Genomic DNA, 23,318 nt, shown 5'->3' with positions numbered 1-23,318 from the left:
ATAAATTCCTCTTATAACTGTGTTAGAAAAATTAGCTTTCGAACTGACCATAGCATAGGCCGAATTGTAGTTTCGAATATTGTTTATTGGTTTTTCTTTCTAATTATCATATCATATAATGAATTAAAATCATCATTTTAAGTTAATAGTAAAAACATTTGATTTTTCCCGTAGACACGAGTAAGCTGCGAGCAGTGTTACCAGCTTGAATTGTAAAAAATACTTGTTTGTGACTTTTAAAGCTTTTTTTCGTGGTTTTATTAATAAAAACAAATAATTTTAATTTAATAACTATTTCAAAGAAACTAACAAGAATGAACTAAATTATGAATTTTTACAATAAAAATAAAAACGAATTGTCGGCTGAACAGCGGGATTTAACTGAGGAATTATTGTAATTAGAGTTATTAAATTACTTTTATTAAATATGAAATTAAATTTTACTTAAAATTAATAAATTTTTTTATATCAATACAAGCTTTTTACTATTTTATTCTTTAAGAGAATACATATTTTGGTTAAATAATTTGAAGTGAGCTTCAGTGGGTACAGGTTGGTCAGAGCTTTCTTTAATAAATTTTTTTGTATGTAGAAGTCCTTCCAAAGTATTAGTAGAATGTACGGAAGGGAAAAACGTCGGTCACTGTTTAAAGCATTCGTGTGCTACTCAATTGCATATTTTCTCTATATCTTTGTCTCTTCACTTTCTCCCTCTAATACTGCGTTCAGATGGGGCTCTTTTGTCGCTCGTTACCTGCAAATTCTCTTTTGGTGTCGCTCTGTGCATTTACTCGAGCGAAAATAATCCAGCAACTCGAGTCGAGTTTTTCTGTCACTCCTTTCCATACAATTTTCGTAACTATTTGACCTGTTCGGCTTGGCGACACTTAGAGCGTGTCGCATGGTTCATTTTTATGTTGGTCTCACATTTTGCTTACAAGAAATTACAATAAATGTGGTAGAACAATATGCACAACACCCGATTAAAGAAATACTTAAGTTGGGAATTTCGTAATCCACAAGAATGTTTTTAATATGCTACTAATATTTTCAAATCCAAATTTATGACACGAATTTCCTAATATTTCAAGAAGTATTAGGTTAGGTTAGGAGGTCGATCCTAAGAAGGATCACACTTTGACAGCTTAAACGCCGGTCCATTGTGGGTCCTAAAAACTTCTATTAGCTGGATCAATAGACCCTTACATGTCGACAAAGCGCTTTGTGGCTATAACAAACTTGTTGAGACGGCTAATATTCATTTCGGCTAAGTATTCAAGTCCGCCGAAAGTGTGATTGCCGAGAAGTTTCAGTCTCAGCCTAGCAAAAGCCGGACAGTGCAGGAGAAAGTGCCGGGATGTCTCCACCCTACCCTCCTCCATACATCTTTGGCAACTAGCATCGGGTAATTTTCTAAGCTGTACCGCATGAGGGCCCATTGGACAGTGTCCAGTGAGAACTCCTACCATAGCGGCGAGATGTACTTTGCTCAGGGCAAGAAGTTCCCCCGACCTCCTGCGATCCACTCTTGTCCAGAGATAGAGTTGGTCGTCGACCAGCGTCTGATGAATGCACGAGAGGTCCATTGATCCAAAGCTAGAACGCAAGACGTTAATGGAGTTTTAACTCGATCCCTGAAAAACACTACAGTGGTCTGGTAGCCTGAAGCTAAGACTTTCGGGACATCCACATGCCCCTCGTCGGAATATGATAAGAACCCGTCATCAGCATAGGCTGTATTCGAGTTCTATAAGTATGTCGTGTACCACCAAGATCAGTGCAGTGGGGAGAGTACCCCACCTGCGGAGTTCCCTATTTACTTTTTTTTGATTGACGAAACGAGGATAGGTTGATGGGTCTACCGGCCTTCGGAATAAAAGTAACCTTAACCTGTCTCCAGACCTTCGGGACATGGCCCAATCTAACACAGTTCGCGTAGTTGGGGATGATATCTTGACCGTACGTTGTAGTTGCGCAGGAATAATGCCATCAGGCCCAGGGGACTTGAAGGTAAGGTGACGATCGTTCAGAAGGTCTGATTTAGCGGAAAATGAGCATCTAGGAGTAGCTTCAACGACTCCTCGCTGCTCGTTGTCTAACTACTTTCTGCATTTCTCAGATAACCCAAAGGAGTAGGATTTTTTGCAAGAATGCTCCTGAACCGTGAGGTCTCATGACAGCCCTCTACACTACCACAGAAGGCTCTCCCCGAGGCTCTCTTGGCTTTCTTCAACTCGGACTTGTAAATGGCCAGTCCAGCCTTGCACAACACCCAGTCGTCACCAAAGCCACTTTTACGGGCTTTGATGAAAGATCTTCTGCTGGAAGATCTAATCTCCGTTAGCTCCGAAGTCCACCAAGGGGGTTTCTCTTTGCTTTTCTGACTTCTCAGAGAACAGGAGCTTTCAAGAGTAGTTCTACTAACAGAGTTGAAAGCCTCGACGAGCTCATCAACCGCATCCGCAGATAGAATCGAATCCCTGTCTGGGGCGGTTGGAAGAGCTGATCGAAGCTTCGTGCAGTACAGGTCCCAGTTCTTATTCCTGAAATTTCTATAGGTTTTGACCTCCAGGGGCGAGGCGTTCAAGCTGAAACCAATATTATTATGATCGGAGAAGGATTGGTCTTCTAGAAGCCTCCATTCCGAAATCAAGGGATTAATTTCCCGAGAGGCTAGTGTAACGTGAAGGACTTCCGCCCTGCTAGCTGTTAGAAAGGTAGGGCTGTTTCCCCTATTACATATAGTAAGATCTATACTGCAAATAAAATCAAAAAGTGACTCACCTCTTGCGTTGATGTCCGAGCTCCTCCAGACGGTGTGCCTTGAATTAGCTATCCTCCAGTCCAGCGGTGAAGACGTCTTTGTTGCTGAAATTAAGTGAAAGAAAAACGTTCGTTTCTGATCAACAAGCAGGCTCTAATTCTACCTGTGCTGCTTGCCGCCAGGAGCTTATGGCTTTTGTCCTCAAACCAGAGATACTCAGCCACGGTTCCTGGATAAGGACAACGTCGGCTTCGTCCCGTCCTAGACGAAGCAATAGATCGGTGGAGGCCGCCTTTGAGTGCTGTAGGTTAACTTGGAGGATCCTCATCCTCCAAACTCGAGACTGAGGACGGATCCATCATAACCTGACGATGCCTTGCTCCCTTCCAAACTTCCCCCACCCTGGCTACCGACTCCTTATAATGGAATGCCGACCGTTCATCGGCACACCTTTTATGTTTGTGTATGCCGAGGTTCCACCCGTCACTTTCACATCTTGGGGGTGGTCCAGGGCTTCCCCTGACCACCTTCATAAACACAGCGGAGATAGCAGCCACTACCCGCTTCCACTCATCATGGCAGATGGCTCCATCTCCCCTGCTGCTGTCGTACACCCCGAGCTCTATTGAGCTGGCGAGTTTAGGGATTTTGCTAAACATCGGTGCGGCTCCGACCCGAGGCTTCTTGCCTAGGGACGCTTCTTCCTCCTGCGACCTCTGCCGCTTCATCAGAGTGTGGGGCTAGCTCGGCCCCACTTTCCCGTCATTCGCATTGATACTCCTGTTAGTTCACCAACTCACCATACATATTCACCAGATTTGTCCTTCAGCCTATGGAAAAAAACCTTAACTTTAAAGATCTCGCAACTTCACACTATTGAACCGATAAGGAAATGGTATAAGACTTTCATAACCATTTGATGAAATCTTTGTAATTTTAGGTGGATTGGTGGAATCACAGAATAAAACTAAAACCAGCAACAAACTCCAAATTTAGTCGCTTAACTTCAAAGACAATTAATGAATGAACAAAATATGAATGTGCAACAATATCAACATCACCAAGCTCCATATTAAGATAGTAATAAATTAAATATCGAAAAGTACTGTATAACAAACATATATATTTATGTAACTTAATTTTTCCGCTATAAGTGAACATTGCAAGTTTTTCATAACTCACTTCATTTTTAATTGCGAAAAACTGTGTGCTCTTTTATTACACAAATATTTGTATAATATTACAAACTTATTACTTTAAATGGTATAAATTTATTATTTTGAAAAGTATTTCATCAGGCCTCCTAGTCATTTAATAACGCAGTTTTAAGTCGATAGAAAAAACATGCTTTTAAGGAATACCATATCGACAGATACATGAAAAAATTACAATTTTAAATCATTTTTTTTACAAGTAAATTATTTTATTTCATAAAAGTACAAACATAGCAACAATGATTATGTTAATATTTAAAATAATTTTAAAAGCAGTGGCTGTTTGTGTTGATCCAGTTTCAACCGAAGCTTGCGGTGACCATCACTAATATTTGTAGATTCATCTAAAATCAATCGGAAAACAAAAATTTGTTTTACTAATAAAAACTAAACCAAAATCGCCGTTCGGCTGTGCACTGCAGTGTCTTCCAAGCGGAGGTGTCAGCAATTAAAGAAAGCCTTCTTTTACTGATAAGTAGTGTGATCACAACAAGAAATATATTTATATATACAGAAAGCCAGGTGGCTTTGAGATCTCTAATGTCTTATAGGATTTCGTCTAAGACAGTGAAGGAAGGCGTTGATCCTTTAGCGGATCTGATGTCGGCGGAGCTAAGGACTTCTAAGCGCTGGATCAAGGTGTCATGCGCCGTAATAATATAGACTTACTTGCGTAGCGGCGGCTATGCCTAATCGAAGATACTTTCCCCTACACTCGTAGGACCTATTATGGACCTGAATTACAAGAATAAAATAACAATAACAAACACAAATGTTAAGAAGCCAGGATCTCCTACAAGAAATCCGGAGGGAGTTAGTTGCTCCCATAAGAAAGCAGTGTTTGGTACGAGCTCAAAAGCGACCAGCATGAGGACAGGAGCAAAGCTTGGTCCTGGCGAAAAGTGGCGGGGAATCAGTTATGGATTCACGAAGGTGAGAATCACGACCTACAAGTCGGATGTTGATGCTGCAGACCGCCTAACATCGGAAAACGAGGTTGGCGAAGTTGATGGAGTCTATGGAAGTCCTATGGGTCCTGAAGTGATGTTAAAAGTTAGAGAAAGCTGAGTTTTCTTCCGAGTCTGAGCTTGCTGACAGACTCTTAAACCTTTTTGCTGAGAGAGCTCTTAAGTGAGTCTCGGGAAGATGTAGATATAGCAATTGTTAATGCGTCTTCTACAAATTAATCTCCATCACAGCAAACTATCTTCAGTAGCCCTAGTTAATTGCGTGGCAATAGAACAGCCTGAGTTTGTCCTCGTTCAAGAGTCATGGGTTAATGGAGGGTATTTGCGGATTGAGGACACCGAACTACAAGCTATATATGGCTAACTGTGAAAGTAAAGTCAAAGCAAGTATAATAACAAATAAAACGTTTTGGTGTTACATCGTTATAGCAACCGTGACACCGCATGGTGTCAAGTTATATGCCATACGTCGAAAGCATGTGCCACCTCTGCTGCTAAAAGAGTTGGTACGGGATAGCGAGGCATCCAAGTGCATGACTATACTTAGATGTGACTCATGCGCGCACCGTACAATCTGGGGCAGCACAGGTGTCAGAGGTGACAGAGGTGAGTGTGTTTTTAGTGTGCCAAATTTTTTCACAAGAAACCGACAAGAAGTACTAGATATCGCACTTGTGTTGCAAGAACTGCTTAAAATTGTAACCCAATGGAAATTTCTTGAAAAACACTTCTTTTCGGATCACCGACATATTGAATGTATTATTGAGGAAAGGACAGATAAACTCAACAAGTTCAGGAATCATAGAAACTGGAGCACAAGCAAGAGCTGAAAAAACGTATCTCTATGATTCCGCCGTTTCAGCCCAAAATCAAGGAGGACCTCGACATTCTCGTTAAACGATTCACGGAAGCTTGCCGGCAGGCATTAGAGGTGGCTTGTCCAATAACACGAAGTAGGGGTAGAATTAGACCCTGGTCGTCTCCCGAACTTAAAAAATTACAGAAAGACTGCAAAAAGCAGTTAAATTTAGATAAGCTATCCTAAGGCGAGAAGGGTTTGCAATGATAGCGAGAATACGGCGGAAGCGTTTCGACTTAGGAAAAAATGGCGCAATCGGTGCACAGTTTTAGATATCTTCAAAAGCCAGACCACACAAGAGTCACTAGGCCTACTAATGGATACCCACTTCCCAGGTAGCTCTGAAAGTCATACAGGGGAGTATACACAAGACAGTGGAGTAGAGATAGACTCCACTTGAGATATAGTGTCGGAAAGCAATGTACGCTGGGCGATAAAATGCTTCAGCTTGCAATTAAGCTATATTCCTTCGTTATGGTGAAAATTCTACACATAAGGAACAAACTGAAACCAGAAAAGTTGGGTGTTTCGCAGCATGCATATTCTAAAGGAAAATTCACAGAAACAGTACTGAGCTCAGTGGTGGCGAAGATTGAACAATCTTTGGAAGTTAAATAGACTATAATTGCCTTCTTAGATATAGAAGGTGCTTTAAATAATATCCGGCCTAGGACCATACTGAGCGCGGTTAAAGATCTGGTCACCTCTGAACCTCTTAGAAAATTAATTGAACAGATGGTCACGAGTAGGTCAATAATTTCAGCGCTGGGAGCTTCAACGATGTGCAGATCTGTCCAAAGGGGAACACCTCAAGGAGGCGTTGTATCCCCACTTCTCTGGCTCTTAACAATGAATAAGTTGCTGTTGGATCTAGGAAAGAAGGAAGTACATGTGTTGGCCTACGCTGACGATGTGGCAGTTAGGGTCAGAAGTAAACCCCCGAAAACTCTCGCTAACCTTATGCAAACAATTTTAAACTATAAAAACCGAAGAGGTGAACAGGAATGCAAGGATTAGAATCTATTCAGATGGCTCCAAGCTAGATAATCGAGTGGGAGGAGGATTCACGATAAACCTGCAATGGATTCTAGTTCATAGTGATATCCCTGGTAACTGCGAAGCAGATGAACTAGTCAGGAAAGGCACCACTCGACTATTAGCCTCTGAAAAAGAGTAAACTTTGATGCCTCTGACAACTTGTAATAATTTAATTAGCAAACAAGTTATAAATCTAGCTGAGTCTTGGTGGAGACAATCACTAACTTGCTTAACTAGCAGACAAACTGAGATATCTTGATGGAACTTGGTACACATGTTCTTTGGCACCCAAGAGAGGTTGGTATTGCAGATCGACATAATTGGACTATTGCTACATCCACAAAGTGTCATTAAGCGAAAAACTGTAAAGAATTATGACTAAACTTCAAATCAAAACATAAAACTGAAATTTGGTACTGGGGACTCCATGAGGCCACAGAATCATCTGTGGACTGGAAATTTGTAAAAAGTTGGCGTAGCCCCGGTCTCTAGTTGGTTTAATCTACATATCTCAACACCTTTTAAGTTATATCAACCAAATTGACACCGGACAATTCTTTTCGATACGACCTCCAACAGTATTGAAATCGGATAAAAACCACGCCCACTCCCCATATAACGGTAATAAGCAGGATAATATGGGAAGGCTTCATAGGAGCCGATATTAAAATTGGACAATGGTCATGGCACCGGCCACCTTTAGGTAAAATCCTTTATGTCAGGACCTGCTCTACCAATTTCAACCAAATTCGATACCCAACGCAATCGGACCACAGTTACGCCTACTTCCCATTTAACAAAATTTAAAATTCCATATTATTCTTCCAATTTACCGTATACAAATCAGGCACGTCTAAAATTGAGTATAATCCAATCATAACTTTTCAAAACCACATATACCGATCGTATTATATTGGATTTAATGCAGAAAATGGGTAAAATTAGTCAACGAATTACGTCAGCTACCATATTTAGATAACAATTTGAGGACCAGCTAACATATACTGAATATATGGATTGCTCACTTAAAACCATTTATACTGATGAACTTCATCGGAAGCACAAGGTGGTTCAGAGAGGAGACAATAGAGTGAGGGAGCATTAGTCCCGGTGGTATCATAATGGGCCTCCTATAGGCCTAGGTGCGCCGTCACAAGCCACTCTACCTACCTATCTACCTAGCGGATCTGATATCCTATTTCACGATAAACCTGCAATGGGTCCCAGGACATAGTGATATCCCCGGGAACTGTGTAGCATATGAACTAGCCAGAACAGACACCACCCTACAACTAGATTCCGGTAGAGAGGACATATATATGCTTCTGGCTACTTGTAGATAAAATAGCTGAGTCTCAGTGGAATCAATCCCTAACTTGCTCAACAAACAGGCAAACGTGGCATGAAGGGAATATGAGCCGTACAAGCCGACTGTTAAAATTCAAACAATATGATTTAAGAACTCTAGGTGGAGTACTAACAGGCCACTGTCTAATAGGCAAACATGCAAGCAGACTTAGAACGTCATATAACGACTATTGTAGAAGCTGTCAGGAGACCGTTAAACATCTTCTATACGAATGTAAGGCTCTCTGTAGGAAAATAATCGCAGCCCTCGGTAGAGGGTTTCTTGACGACGTCTCGGAGGTTGCACGGATAAAACTTGTCTTACTGATGAAGTACGTGGTGGTTCAGAGAGGAGCCAATAAAGTGCGGTGACTTTGGTGGTATCACAGTGGACCTCCTAAAGGTCTAGGTGTGTCGAAAGACAACCACTCTACTTACCCATCTATTAATAGACTTATCAAAATGGCGTCTTCTGAAATTTTTTTTCCAGTTTTTTGTTTATCAAAAATCGAAATAAAAAAACCTTCGATTAGGCACTAGTTCTTTTTCAAAAAGCTGTATAAAATTTATTGAAATCTACGTTTAAGAGTGACCACTGTCACCTGTTCTAAAACCATAGTTTTGGGAAAAACGCCATTGAAGTTTTACACTCAATATATGTACCGTTTTACGGTTTTCAACTACATTCAGTTGAAATGAAATTGAACCAATTCAACTTCTGATCAACCCAACTCTTTTTTGCTCATTGATAACATGATACGAAACTATTCGACTCGAGAGAGCGTTGTCAAAGTTCACATTTTTTATAACATTTGACACTGGTCGCACTATGAAAAAAATTTAGTTTTGAGATTTTTAATGTATTTTATAAGAATTTTTCGGTTTCCATTTAACAGAAAAGTACACATTATTAACATTTTTGTGGTCGGTTTGAGAGTAAATACAATATACATATATTTTAGTAACAAAGGATTTTCAAAATTATTTATTATTATTTTATACCTCAATATAACAAAATATTTTAAGATTTCAAAACAATTAAATTTTTTAAATAACCTTAACTTACTCTTCGACAATTTATTCGGAAGTCAAAGTTTAAATAACGTTTGCGGTGAACTCTAACCAAATTATGTACAATTATTCGTTGACTTTGATACTGCTAAGCAAAACAAATGTGCGGCAATTACCCGCTCTTTCTTAACAAAAGTCCTATTAATACTTTTTAAATAAAGAAACATACGTAAAATTTATTTAAAAATCCGATTTCACAAATAACCCACTGTTTTCGCAATTTATTTCTGCGGGATTCTTAGTGGCAGTTCGTTGTTTTGGTTGTCATCTGTTCAGTAGCTAATGAACTTTCAGTGCTACAAAATTGAACCACGAGATCATGAGCTCTTTCAACTCTCTCTCTCGCAGGTTCATTGGGGCTGCGCATCAAAAAAATTAAAATTAGATAACTAAACAGCTGAAAATTTTTTAACGAAAAATCAAAACCATTCGATTCAGTTATTGCTCACGAAAAAGTGAATAATTATTAAAATATACATTATTTTAAATCTGTAGCTGTCCCTCTCTGCTTGGAGTTAATTCCATTCGTTTTGCGGATACCCAGTTCTGATACATCCCTTGACTTAAAGCTGACTCGAGATTCCATTCTTGATCAGAATGTAACTCCATTGGAACACCGAATCTCGTTACTCACTTGTTGATGAATGCGTCCGCCACTGGTTTAGCCTCTTGATTAGGACTTGTGTATAATTTTGGCCATTCGCTGAAATGGTCCTTGACTACCAAAACATGACTATTTCCTAACTTATTGGTGTGAAATGGACTATCTTCATCCACGCCAATTTGTTCAACTGGCGCATCTGAATTGTACTGTTTCATCTGGCCATGACTCCTGGATCTTGATCATAGAGCTACTAAGCATTCAGCATATTTCGCAATCATCTACATAGATGATTGACAACAACTAGCCCAATAAAACCTTTGCTTCAATTTATCCTAAGTTTTCGTGAATCTCAAGTGCCCTCCTCTTGGACCTGTTTACTGCGCGTTAAGAACTTTAGGAATTCTAACCTTTCCCATTTCCGCTTTTCCATACTCGATGCAAGCAGACACACACCAACTTATATTATTGCAAAGAGTCAACCGTTTCCGGTTAACTTTATCCTGCTATTCCACCTGTGAGGACACCTGCGATGTTATACAAGCTTTTTGCCCTTCATACTGTGAGAACCCTGGTTCACACGCTTCCGCCTCTTCCAACTGTGAGGATATTTTCGTTGACATATGTACGTCCAACTCTGTGAGGACACCTGTGCTGACATACATACATACATACATACTTACATCCTGCGCTGCGAACTTCTCCTCCAACCGCGTTTCTAACTGCGACATTTGTAGGGTCATACGTGCATCCTGCTCTTTAAACTGTGTCGACATTTGTGTTGACATCTGCGATATTGCAGCAAAAATCATGTTCATGTTCACAATCTTTGTTGAATTGCCAAAACTAAGCTCCACAATAAGATACAAGACTGTTATTTGGTATACAGGATCACCTTATGGAGGGGCATCTTTTCTAAAAAATGGGCGTGGTCCCACCCCCTAATAGATTTAAAGGGGATATCTCCTAAACCGCTAAAGCTATAATTACAAAATTCACTGTGAACAAATGTTTTTGTACCTCTATCCCCGCCCACTCTCCATATAACGATACTGTTAAAAAGTACTAAAAGCGCGATAAATCAAAACACGCCAGAGATTAAATTTTATCTCTAACATGGCTTGAGATGACTTTATAGGAACAGAGTTCGAAATTCGACAGTGATCGTGGCACCGCCCACTTTTACGTGAAAACTCATATCTTGGGATCTGCTTAACGTATTTCAACCAAATTCGGTACATAACATTTTTCTCATATTTCTATGTAATAATGCGAAAAAGGGCGAAATCGGATTACAACCACGCTATTTCCCATATAACACCATTTTAAATTCCATCTGATTCTTTCACTTTCCACTATGCAAATCAAGCAATAATGATTGTATCAGGGTAAAACGTTGCGTGAATAATGTGTTTACGCGTATGCCACCAAGTGACCAAAAATTGTCTAAATCGAACCAAAACTGTTCAAGCCCCTAGGTACTGAATATATGGACCCCAGTACCTATAGTTGACTTTCTACCGGAAATATCGGTCAATGTGTAAGATATATAATTGAAATTCATATAATAAAACAAATAAATGAAACTCTCGATAATAGTATGTTTGTGTCAAAAATGGGTAGAATCGGATCAATACTTCATATAGCCCTCATATAAATAATATAAAGATTTTTGAACTTCCGGGTGACTTTATACCGCATATATCGGCCAATATGTGAGTAATCTCAATGAAAATGAGGGAGCGTAACAAGGTATCTTTGTGCCTAAAATTAATCAAATCGGGTTATAATTTTACCCAACCCCTCATGTAACTAATATCAGGATTTTCAAACATTCGTCTGACTTTACTCCATATGATTGATGATGGTATGTGAGGTACCTTAATGAAACAGTGGGAGCATTTTATTAGTCTGTGGCATGTAAGTAGTATGTCGTATTGGCAAAAATTTATAAAATCGGGTTAATAATAACCTCAACTTCCATATACTACTTATAATGCATTTCGTTATTCTAATCAGTTTTATGCCGAATATGAATATTAATATTTTTTTTTCTCAAAAGAGTATAACATTCGACTTTGCTTAATTTTTTTCACTTTGCCAGTTACTGACAAACAGAATCGCACAGAGATATATCGAGTGGATTAGCTTTAAGTCTCCTCGATGACGAGATTAACAGGTGTAATTTTTGTATGCCGAAATTTTTATAACGACGCATCTTCACAGGCAATGTACATTGCTAACCATATGTGAAATACACTGCCATTGGGGTTGGCAATGTTCTTATGTGGGCATTTGAGCTTTTGAACCGTTTAAAAGTATTATGAGGATGTCAAAAATTTATGTGAAAGATACTTTTTCCTCAGACGTATTCTTTGGAAAAATAAGATTTCATATTTTAAGACTTAAATAATTGTTGGATCAAGTTTATTTACCTATTCAATAATTAAATATGAGCGATAATATTTACATATGCTAACAATTATCATCAAACCGCTAGATGGCGCGCAACATTACTTAATGTTTATTATATTCAGAGACTGCGCTCAGCATCACCTAGCGGTTGCAAAAAAATGTTTTGGCTTTTGAAAGATCATTAACCAGAATGTTAATAAATAGAGAAGGCGCAAATGCAGTGGATGTTAAAAAATAGAAAAGGCGCAAATGCAGAGAATATGGAACTCCTTCTCGCAAAGCGCGAGTTGATAATAAAAATAAATGAATGAAATTGAATGTCTTCAGTAAAATTGAAGAATCAGCAAAAGTAAAATTTTACAATTTGTATCACTGAAAATTCTACCATATCCCTCGCATTTGTACATTGCCCCCAAGCTTCTTCCCCACAACATTTGCAAAAAATCAGAAATTGAAGAGTTTGTCTAATGTTCGTTTCAGAAAGGAGAATTGACAACATGGTCTATTAGCGACTTAAAATATTATTTTAATTTACTTCATATAATACATTATATATGATATTATATTATAAAATGTATATAAAATTGTCATTTGTATGAAATCTTTTATTACTGCTATATATTCTAAGCACACTGCATATAGTACTTTTATATGTTTACTTATTATTATTACTTCATAGTTTTTTGATTTAGCCCATTTGGCTAAATACGACGCATGAAAATGCAGCGAAATAGGTAGTCGTAGTATTTCAAAAGAGCATAAGTTAATTTTCAATAGCAAAGCACTGCAAAAACAACAAACGCGACAACATAGCCGACCGACACTGTCGCAAAATTGTGAATTCAAACAAATTTTGTCAACTTCGCGACGATGCGCAAAATTCGGCGTCAATATGTGTGCGAGCTCGTATGTATGTATGTTTGTCGGCAAAGTTGTTTTGTTTTTTTAACGTTTTGTCAGAACTCAATTTTTCGCTCCGCCCCGTCTCTGCGCGAACTCGCCGTTACTTCAACGGCATGCCATCATGGACAGAGGCGTTTCAACGGAGGATTTATATTGTATTATCATATTGATTAATTTGTATTGAGAAATACTGATATCTTAGGGCTTATTTATATATTATATTATTATTTTAAATGTATACTTATTTAAAAGTTTTTAAAATAAATTCGATTAATAAAAATATATGTGAAATAATTACGAGGCAGTGTGCCCCTGATCCCTCCTTGCCTGCGATCGTTCAACTCGCAAAAAGCAAAAAGTGTAGACAAAAGTCATTGTTTGTGCGGGGCAAGAAGAAGAAAGCATCAGCGTCGTGTATTTAAGAATGTATGTGTGATTGTCACATATGTGTAAATACACTTAAATAAGGGAATATGCAATAAACCCAAACATATGAACATTTTTTCCTGAAATATTCTAATTATTTCAGTGAGTAAAATATGTTATTTAAGTAACTGAATTGAGATCAGCTAAATGTTAAATAATAAAATAAAATAAAAATTTATATTAAGTCTCATGAGTTTCAAGGATCCGAATGTAAGCGTTTGTATTCGGAATGGCTTAACTCCTTCACGCTTACGACCTAAGCCACCACAGAAGTAAAATTGTGGTCGCTTAGCCATTGTTTTATTGTTATCCTTTGCCTATTAGATATTGTTCATGCAACGCACAAAATTGTGTTGAAGAATTTATCTATTAATTACTTATTTTGTTGTAAATTCTGCGGCTTTAACCAATAATTCTCTTATATAATTTGAAAGATTATTTTAAATTACAAAAATTATAATTTTTGGTAATATGCAAATATAAAGCGTGGTGTATTTTCTCTTAATGAATGAAAATGTAACAATTTATTATATTGTAACTATAAATCTTAGCTGTTGAAATTTTTGTTTCTGTAGCTGAGCAGTTTTAGATCTCAACACTTAAAAAACTCTCTTACCTTTTCTGACTCGGCTAATTCCGCACGTATGCGGATTGCGCCCCTCGCGTCGGTTGGGCGGGAGGAGGGTAATCGTTGGGTTATTATTATTTCAAAAGAGTCGAAGTTGTATTTTTCGATGTTTCCTCTTATGAAAAGCTCAAATTAGTACTTTTTAACATTTGCTCCTTCTTTATTTATTAACATTCTCTGGCAAATGTTAGCTGTGTTAAAATGTTAATTGCTATGAGGGAACATCGAAGAAAATATAAATAATGAGGGAAATGATAAGAAAATATAATTAAAATATCATTTAAAAAAAAAGGGTTCTAAAAATAAAAAGAGAGTATGTAAAAATATCTGATAGAATTTGAACTATTAAAATATTTCAAGTTGCAATAAGGAAGTGTGCTATACCAGCACCACCGCAGACGATATTCGATCAACTTTGTCTAATCTATGAACTCAAACAGGTATTATTGTTAACTTGCTTCAAATGTTCATATATTTATACAAGTATGTGAATATTCTTGAAATTGCCTTCCTTCATTCGAATTCTCCAAATATATTTGCATATATGTACATATGTATGACCCTCAATATGTCAAGCAAATTAGCGGCATATTTTTTAAGTATTTCCTATTACAACGCTAACAAATTCATTCATAAGAAACGTGCGTCTGCTTCAAAGCAAATTGCGTTCGTTCATAACTCTCCGCCGCGCTATTTTTTCTGTGCGCCTGGTCTACCACATTTAGTTTTCATACGGACACGCACGCAAATGTGCGAAAATTAAGTTTAAAAAATGAATGAATGAAATTGAATTTGAATGGTTTCAGTAAAACGAGAAAAAATTAATTTTACAATTTGACAGCCACCACTGAAAATCCTACCTAGCCCCTCGCGTTTGCATGTTGACCACAAACAAGCAAAAAAATCAGAAATTGAAGAATTTGTCTGATGTTCCTTTCAGAAAGGAGAATTGGCAACATGACCTATTATCGAGTTCAAATAATATTTTAATTTTTTTCATATTATGCTCTATATATGGCATTATATTATAATATTTATATAAAATTGCCATTCATATGAAATCTTTAACTACTTCTATATATTCTAAGCACACTCCATATAGTACATTTATATGTTGACTTATTATCATTGTTTCATATTTTCTCGATTTAGCCCATTTTATCTAAAAACGACGCTATGAAAATGCATCCTAATCATAAGCATAAGTAAATTTTTAATATTATTGCACTGCAAAAAGGACAAACGAGGCAACATAGCCGAGCTACATTGTCGCAAAATTGTTGATTCAAACAAATTTTGTTAACTCCGTGACTATTCGCACAATATGTATGGGAGCTCATATGTATGTTTGTCGGCAAATTCGTCCTTTGGTTTTTTTCAACAATACAATGTCCGCGCGGACTCGCCGTTATTTCTTTGGCTTGCCACTATGCACAGAGGCGTGTCAAGTGAGGACTCATAATATATTATTATGTTGCTTAATTTGTATTGAAAAATACTAATTCATTAATGACTTATTTTCGTAATATAATTAATATATACGTAAAAATAAAAATACAAATAAATTCATACCTACGAGTATCATCGTTTTTAAAAAAAATTCGATTAATAAAAAATATCTGAAATAATTATGTGGCAGTGCGCCCCTGACCCTTCCTTGAATGCGATAGGTCAACTCGCAAAAAGCAAAAAGTGTAGACAAAAGTCATTGTTTACACATTTGTGTAAATACGCATAATAAGGGAACATTCAATAAACCTAAACATCCAAAGTAAACAGGACTTTTAAAAAAAAGACAGAACAAATGGTTTTATCGGCAAAATCAATTAATTTTATTCAAAATAGTCTCATTCTGCTTTAATACAGCTTTTTGCACGGTCCAAAAGCATGTCGAACGAGTGTTTTAGCTCGTTGCCCGGTATGGCCGCCAGTATGCCCGTGCAAGCCTTTTGAATGGCCTCCACGTCTGCATAACTCTTTTCTTTCATTGGCAAATACATTTTTCCGAAAAGGTAGAAGTCGCACGGTGCCATATCAGGTGAATACGGGGAGTGGTTTATTGTTAAAATGTGATTTTTGGTCAAATAATCGGCCACAATCGTCGATCGATGAGACGGCGCATTATCGTGCAACAAACGACAACTTCCATCTTCGCGATATTCGGGCCGAACACGTCGAATACGACGCACCAAACAATTTAAAACTCCAAGGTAGAATACCGCATTAACGATTTGGGGGGGTAGAACAACATTGTCTTTGTGGACAATACCCTTGGAATCATAAAAACAAATCAGCATTGTCTTCACTTTTGACTTCTCCAGGCGCGATTTTTTGGGTTTCGGCTCATTTCTCATTTATGTCCTCACGACCACTTTGAAAACGTTGAAACCGGAACGGTTTTTACCAATTTTAAAACAAAATTTAATGTTGGCTCTTTGTTCGAAGCTTATTTTCGCACCGATGACAAAAACATACTGACGCTTAAAACGCAATAACTTCACTTCCAATAGATGAAATGTCATGAAATTTTTACTGGAAGTCGATAAAGGATAGCAGATTATAATGCACTAGTCGACATATAGATGGCGCTACTAGAGTTTACTTTGTTACTTTTTTACTGTTCACTTTGGAACGCACCTTGTATTTTCCTGAAATATTTTAATTATCTAAGAAAGTAAAATTTGCTATTAATGTAATTGAATTGAGATATGCTTAGATTCCAATTAATAAAATAAAAAATTAAATTAAATTTAAGTTTCATGAGTTTTAGGATTCGAACGTATAGGCTCGTATTCGAATGGAGCTTAACTCCTTCACGCTTACGACCTCAGATACCTTAAAAGTGGAAACGGGGCCGCTTAGCCACCGTTTTATTGTTATTCTTTGCTTAAAAAGCAATTGCTCACGCAACGCACATACATTAAAAAAAAAATTGGAAAAATTTAGGAATAATCCTAATGAAAAATCGTTGTGTCTATTTATAACATTTCGCACATTGCGTGTTGCATTTTTCTTCTTCGAAGTTATATTTTTCGATGTTCCCTCATCTGGAATGACAAATTAGTACTCAAAAAGATTTGATTTAACATTTGCGCCTTCTCTATTCATTAACATTTTCTGGAAAATTTTAGCTGTGTTCAAATCTAAATTCTTAAAAGGAAACATCGAAAATACGCAAATTCGAAAATTAAATTACACCACGTCAAAAAGGTACCTTTCCCTCATGATAATAGAATTCAACAAACTACATCATTTGCTTGATTCCTTTTTAGAGTGGTGTAGTTTATTGAATTCAATTACCACGAGGGAAAGGTCCCTTTTTGACGATGTGTAATTTAATTTTCGAATTTGCGTATTTTTGATGTTAATTTTAATAATAATGTCAGAACTAGAAATAATCCGTGTCCTCTTCACTACCCGAGGATCCTTTCATTTCTGCAGTTTCAGTGGGTTCAGAACTGTACTCATCACTTGCACCGAATTCATATTGATCTTCTTCGGAGGACACCTCAGAATAGCCCTCAATGGGTTATCAGTGAAGTATTATATTTGCTATTAGAGATATAGAGGCGAAGCAAATATATAAGGATTGTTTACGTAATCAGCTAACCAGTCGGGTTCCGTAGAGATAGGTACACCACATATGAATCTCAAAAAGTGGAAGGTTTAGCGGAGAGAACCTGTGTGTATAAAGTCTTTAGAAGAAATTTTTAATTTATGATGCAAAATGGTTGAAATCTATTGAGCGATTTTCGAGATATTTCATTGCAAAGTTTGAGTTCCGTCAAATTGACGGGTCCCATAAACCTAGTGTTAATCTCACAACCGAGGAGATTTAAAGCTAATCCACTCGAAATATCTCTGTGCGACTCTGTTTGTCAGTAGGAAATTTTTTTACATTACCACACCTGATTTAGACACTACAAACTGCCAAAGTGAAAAAAATTAAGCAAAAAAATAAAATAAAAAGTAAAAAAGGCCAGTCTACATTGGTGTATAGAATTTAATCTGATCACTTAAAATTTTTGATGGGAACATGGTATAACAACTATAGATATCGTAGTTTGCGTTAGCCCAAAGTTATAATCATTTTAATTGCATTTTTGATAATTACAGGCAAACGGAGAGTTTAGCTTAATTTCCAAGCAGGAAGCATGACTTTTTCTCGCACACGTTTGTGGAAATGTTCCTTCATCTAATTTAGTAAAATATAAAATGCTTCTATATTTAAAATAAAATAACACATAAATCTGCAACAAACATTATTTAAAAGCCTTTTAATTGTCAATAAAACTTTGGCTTACTTGGTTTAGGATCGTGCAGCTTACGTGCAGCAAAAATAATGTCTATTTTAATAAGTATTTACTTTTTCGTGAGCAATAACTGAATCCAATGGTTCAGATTTATCATTAAAAAATTTTCAACTGTTAGATTATCTGTCAAATTTTTTATATTTTATGTGGGCAGCACCAATGAATCTTCGAGAGAGAGTTGAGAGAAAAAGTTCATGAGTTACTAAACAGATGACCACCAAAACAACGAATTACCATTAAGAATCCCGCAGAAATAAATTGCAAAAACAGCGGATTATTTGTGAAATCAGATTTTTAAAATAAATTTTACGTGTCTTTCTAGTCTTTATTTAAATAGCTTTAATAGGAATTTTGTTAAGATTTGTTTTGCTTAGAAGTATCAAATGTCAACGATAATTGTACATATTGTAACGGATTTCTCGATAAATCATCTACCTGTAACTCACTCTTGAGTTCGATCACTGGATTGTTAAATTAAAGTCCCAATTTAATGGCTCTACACTTATCTTTATTTCTAATTTTAACAACTTAACACTTATTGTTCGTTATTTGAGCTTACCACTTCTTGCTTATGCCTTAATTGCTCTTAACACGACAACACTCTAACTAGAACTGTGTCTGCTGCACAATCCGGCTACGAATTCGCTGTCTAGTTGCTTCTGGCAGTTTATCGTCGATTCTGATTTGTTCTGGTAATCGTGTTCGCCACAATATTTTGGTTAGAATTTACCACAAATGTTATTTAAAGTTAGACTTCCGAATAAATTAGCTAAGAGTATTTGTTTATTATTTATATAATTTGCCTAGTAAGAGAAGTGATGTTCATGTTAAGGTTCTTTAAAACATGTAATTGTCTTGAAAAAAATATATGTTCATATATTGAGTTTTAAAAGTTAATTTTGAAAATCCTTTTTGACTAAAATGTATATGGTATTTATTTATATTAGATTCTAATATATTCCTCTAATACCGACCCCAAAAATGTTAATTATATGTATTTTCTGTGGAATGGAAACCGAAAAATACTTACAAAGCACATTAAAATTCTCAAAACTAACTTTTTTTCATAGAGCCCCCAGTGTCAAACGTTATAAAAAATGTGAAGGGTGCTTCTGAGAGCTCATGAACTTTCAGTGTTGCCAAAAAACCACGAGTTCATGAGCTGCCGAACAGATGACAAGCAAAACAATAAACTACCACTAAGAGTCCCGCAGTCATGAGCTCTATCAGAAAGCAAAGAGAGGACTTTCGTATCATGTTATCCATGATTTTATCCATGGCAAATATGCAACACAGTAGCAGAGAATGTTAATAAATAGAGAAGGCGCAAATGTTAAGAAGTACTAAATTGAGCTTTTCACAAGAGGGAACATCGAAAAATACAACTTCGACTCGTTGAGAATGTTCTTAAATGAATTTTGCGCTTGCTGATTTACATTTGCATATTACCAAAAATTATAATTTTTGTAATTTTTTAAATTTACTAATGCGTGTAGCCCAAAACATAAAGACAATAACAAATACAAAAGGGTTTAAACAAACAAAATGTCACACAAACGGGCGCGAAATACAAAAACACCTAAATATAATACAACAACATAAATAAAAACAACGCGAATTTAAAACAAACGATAATAAACAAAAACACACTCACTAAAACCAAGCACAACTGGAAGCGGAGCAAAATGAATTGACAACAAAGGAATACACACACGTACATACATATATTATATATTATCCCCTCAAAAAACCCTTCTGGGAGCAAAATGTGAGTCGTATCGTTTCCTATTATTTTATTTTATCGTGCATATATGTATGTAAAAATTACAGTTTTATATATATAGAACCTGTAATAATAAATACGTTTACCAAAAAAAAACGGTTACCAAAATGTCTCAGTTTCGAGTTTTTTTTGCGGGAAAAACCGAACACAGTCTGGTATAACATATATTTCAAAAAACATACTTATATATTAAAACAAAAAAAATTTAATATTACTTTGTTGCCTAACTACAAGCTTACCTTTGTGTATTCAAACACACCAATTAACAAACACAAAAAACAAATTCAAGTATACCTATACTTGCACATTTCTCCCGCCATACCCCTTATGTTTAAAAAAAAAAAAAACAATAAGCAGGATTGCATGAACTAAGTAAGCAAAGGCACAAGTATAAATCAAAATTCTAATATTTATAAAAAACAAAAAGAGAGAAAACAAACAAAAGCATACATATATGCATATTTGCTTACATCTTATACCTATATATATTTTTGTTATACATATTTACTTACCAAAACATAATTGTAATACTACAAGAGAAAACGTTAGCTATAATACCCTTCACAGGTGCATTTCTTTTAGTAACTACTATATGTATGACTATATTTGAAAACGTGACTTGCCAACGGTTTGCATCCAACGGAAAGCATTTTGCCAGCTCTTTCTAGCCAGATTCTTTGCTATAAACAATCTTCTATTCGAATTAAAGTTAGTTATTGAGGTAAATAGATCTTTCAGACATTTACATAAATTTTAATTTTTTAAGCTGATTGATTATTCACATTAAATTAATGGAAAACAAAACAAATTATAATATTTATAGAAATTAGGAAATATATAACATATAATAATATTTATTATTCTGTAATACTTTTTTATATGATATATAAATTACAATAATTACATCTATGACTTACACTTTATATTATAATACAAACTTAAATTTAATAATATTAAATCTAACATATATCTATATATATAATATATCTATTTTCTAAAGCTTAAAAATATTCCGTCATGGTCACTATATGGTGTTTCATATGTGATACATGAGGTCATTGCAGAATCCATGTTTGTCCATACCCAATCTATTGCTGTTTCCTGTTTTGTTGTGGCGACCTTAGCCAATGAAGATTGAAATCCTAACTGTTGCAATCGAGCCTCCAAATCATCAGTTGCTGTTAGGCGACATATGTTAAAGTCACCAAGGACTACTGACGGTCCATTATACTGTTCAGTTATCTGACGGATATTATTTTCCACTTGGTTTCTAAATTCCGGAAGTCTATAGCGGGGGTTCCTGTACACAAGTGATATGGAAACTGTTGAATTGTTTACGTTTAATAGTTGGTAAACGTTTGTTAAACCGGTGTCGTTTCTTGAAAATGATCCTTCTGATAGACCTGGGCACCTATCTTGCTTGTAGTATATTATAAGGCCGTTGGCAGGGCGTCGTCGGGATGATCTTGTTTCTCCATCAAGGCGTGCAATAACACTGTAGCCTTCTATTGGGAATTCTTCTTGAGGTAAGGCCCATGTCTCGGCAAAGCACAGAATATCAGCAGAACAAATCAGCTTGTCTGATCTGATATCTTCAATATGCTTGTTTAGGCTCCTTACATTTTGATAATAAATATCTAGACGTTGTTCCGATTTTTCAGTCAAAAATCTGTAGCATGTCGTCAATGCTCCTTCTGTCTTCAACCTATTAAGTTGAGTTTTAATTGGATCCTGCGGTCCAAATGGGTTCGGGGGAGAAAATGTCCCGATTATATACAACCCATTGGCACTTGTGGCTCTGCTACATCCTACATATAAAGCTGATCTACTTACTCTACCCTCTAGACGAACAGCCACTTGTGTGTATGTTCCACCTTGACTTTTATGTATCGTGATGGCTTCAGCTGGAATGACCGGAAACTGTCTGCGTTCTATGGTTATTTGCTCATTTCTCTTGTATTGGAATGATCGGACCACGCTCATGATTGGTGTCCAATCTGCATTGCGACTGTGAGGCTGCTTGGAACGTGCAAAGCTTCCAACTCTTGATTCTGCGAATTTTATCCATAGTCGCACCACTGAACTTTCAGATCTTTGTGATTCGGAATCAACCTGCATTAGTTCCCCCGTAGCACCATTGACGAGACCATCACTTATGCTTATGTTGACTGTCACCATATATTTGATCGAAGTCTTGAGCAGCAATGTATAAAGCATTCCTTGTGTTTCCGATGGCTTAAAAGACTTCACAGCTTCTAAAATGTTTGCCCTGCTGCGTTCTGTTAGGGAACTGGACTTAATTATATCCTTCGCAGTCGAAATGAACTCCTCGGTCATCGTGTTCGCCAGTTTAGTTAAATTAAAATCATTTGCTCCAGCATTTGAATAAAATAGATGGATGGCTTCGTTCGGTATCTCATTAGAGGTCTTTTCCCTGATTTTGATTAATTGGATGTCAGCGTGTGTCATATTTCCGTCTGACATGTTATTTAAAGCGATAGCAAATGCTTGATCTTCACGCTGGCGCATTATTTCAGTGAGCTAAAAAGTACCGAAATTGATCCCAAAGCGGTGTTCCTGTAATTGTACTGTAATTATCATTCCTATTCGGCGCAAATATCCATCGATCTCCTACTGGCGGCAGCTGCTTTAAGTCACCAAACACGATAATTGGTATGCCTCCAAAGTAAGCGGTGCTCCTGAAAATTTGCTTTAGCCTGCAATCTAAATATGCAAACATCTTTGCTCCAACCATTGAAATTTCGTCAATTATAATAAGCCTAATATCTATGAGATTGGCATGAATTGTGTTTAATGTGTCACTATTTAGCGGCCGAAGATCGCCGGAAGACTGGTTGACAGGGAGTGAAAAAACCGAATGAAGGGTTAGGCCCCCAATTCCAAATGCTGCTTTGCCAGTGGGTGCGCAGAGTCACACCTTGGCTGTTTCAGGGTTGGTTCCTGGTACACTATTAGCTCGCAATGTCA

This window comes from Bactrocera oleae, chromosome 6 (assembly GCF_042242935.1).
Source record: "Bactrocera oleae isolate idBacOlea1 chromosome 6, idBacOlea1, whole genome shotgun sequence".
NCBI classification, from domain to species: domain Eukaryota; kingdom Metazoa; phylum Arthropoda; class Insecta; order Diptera; family Tephritidae; genus Bactrocera; species Bactrocera oleae.
Note: the sequence above shows the minus strand (reverse complement) of the source record.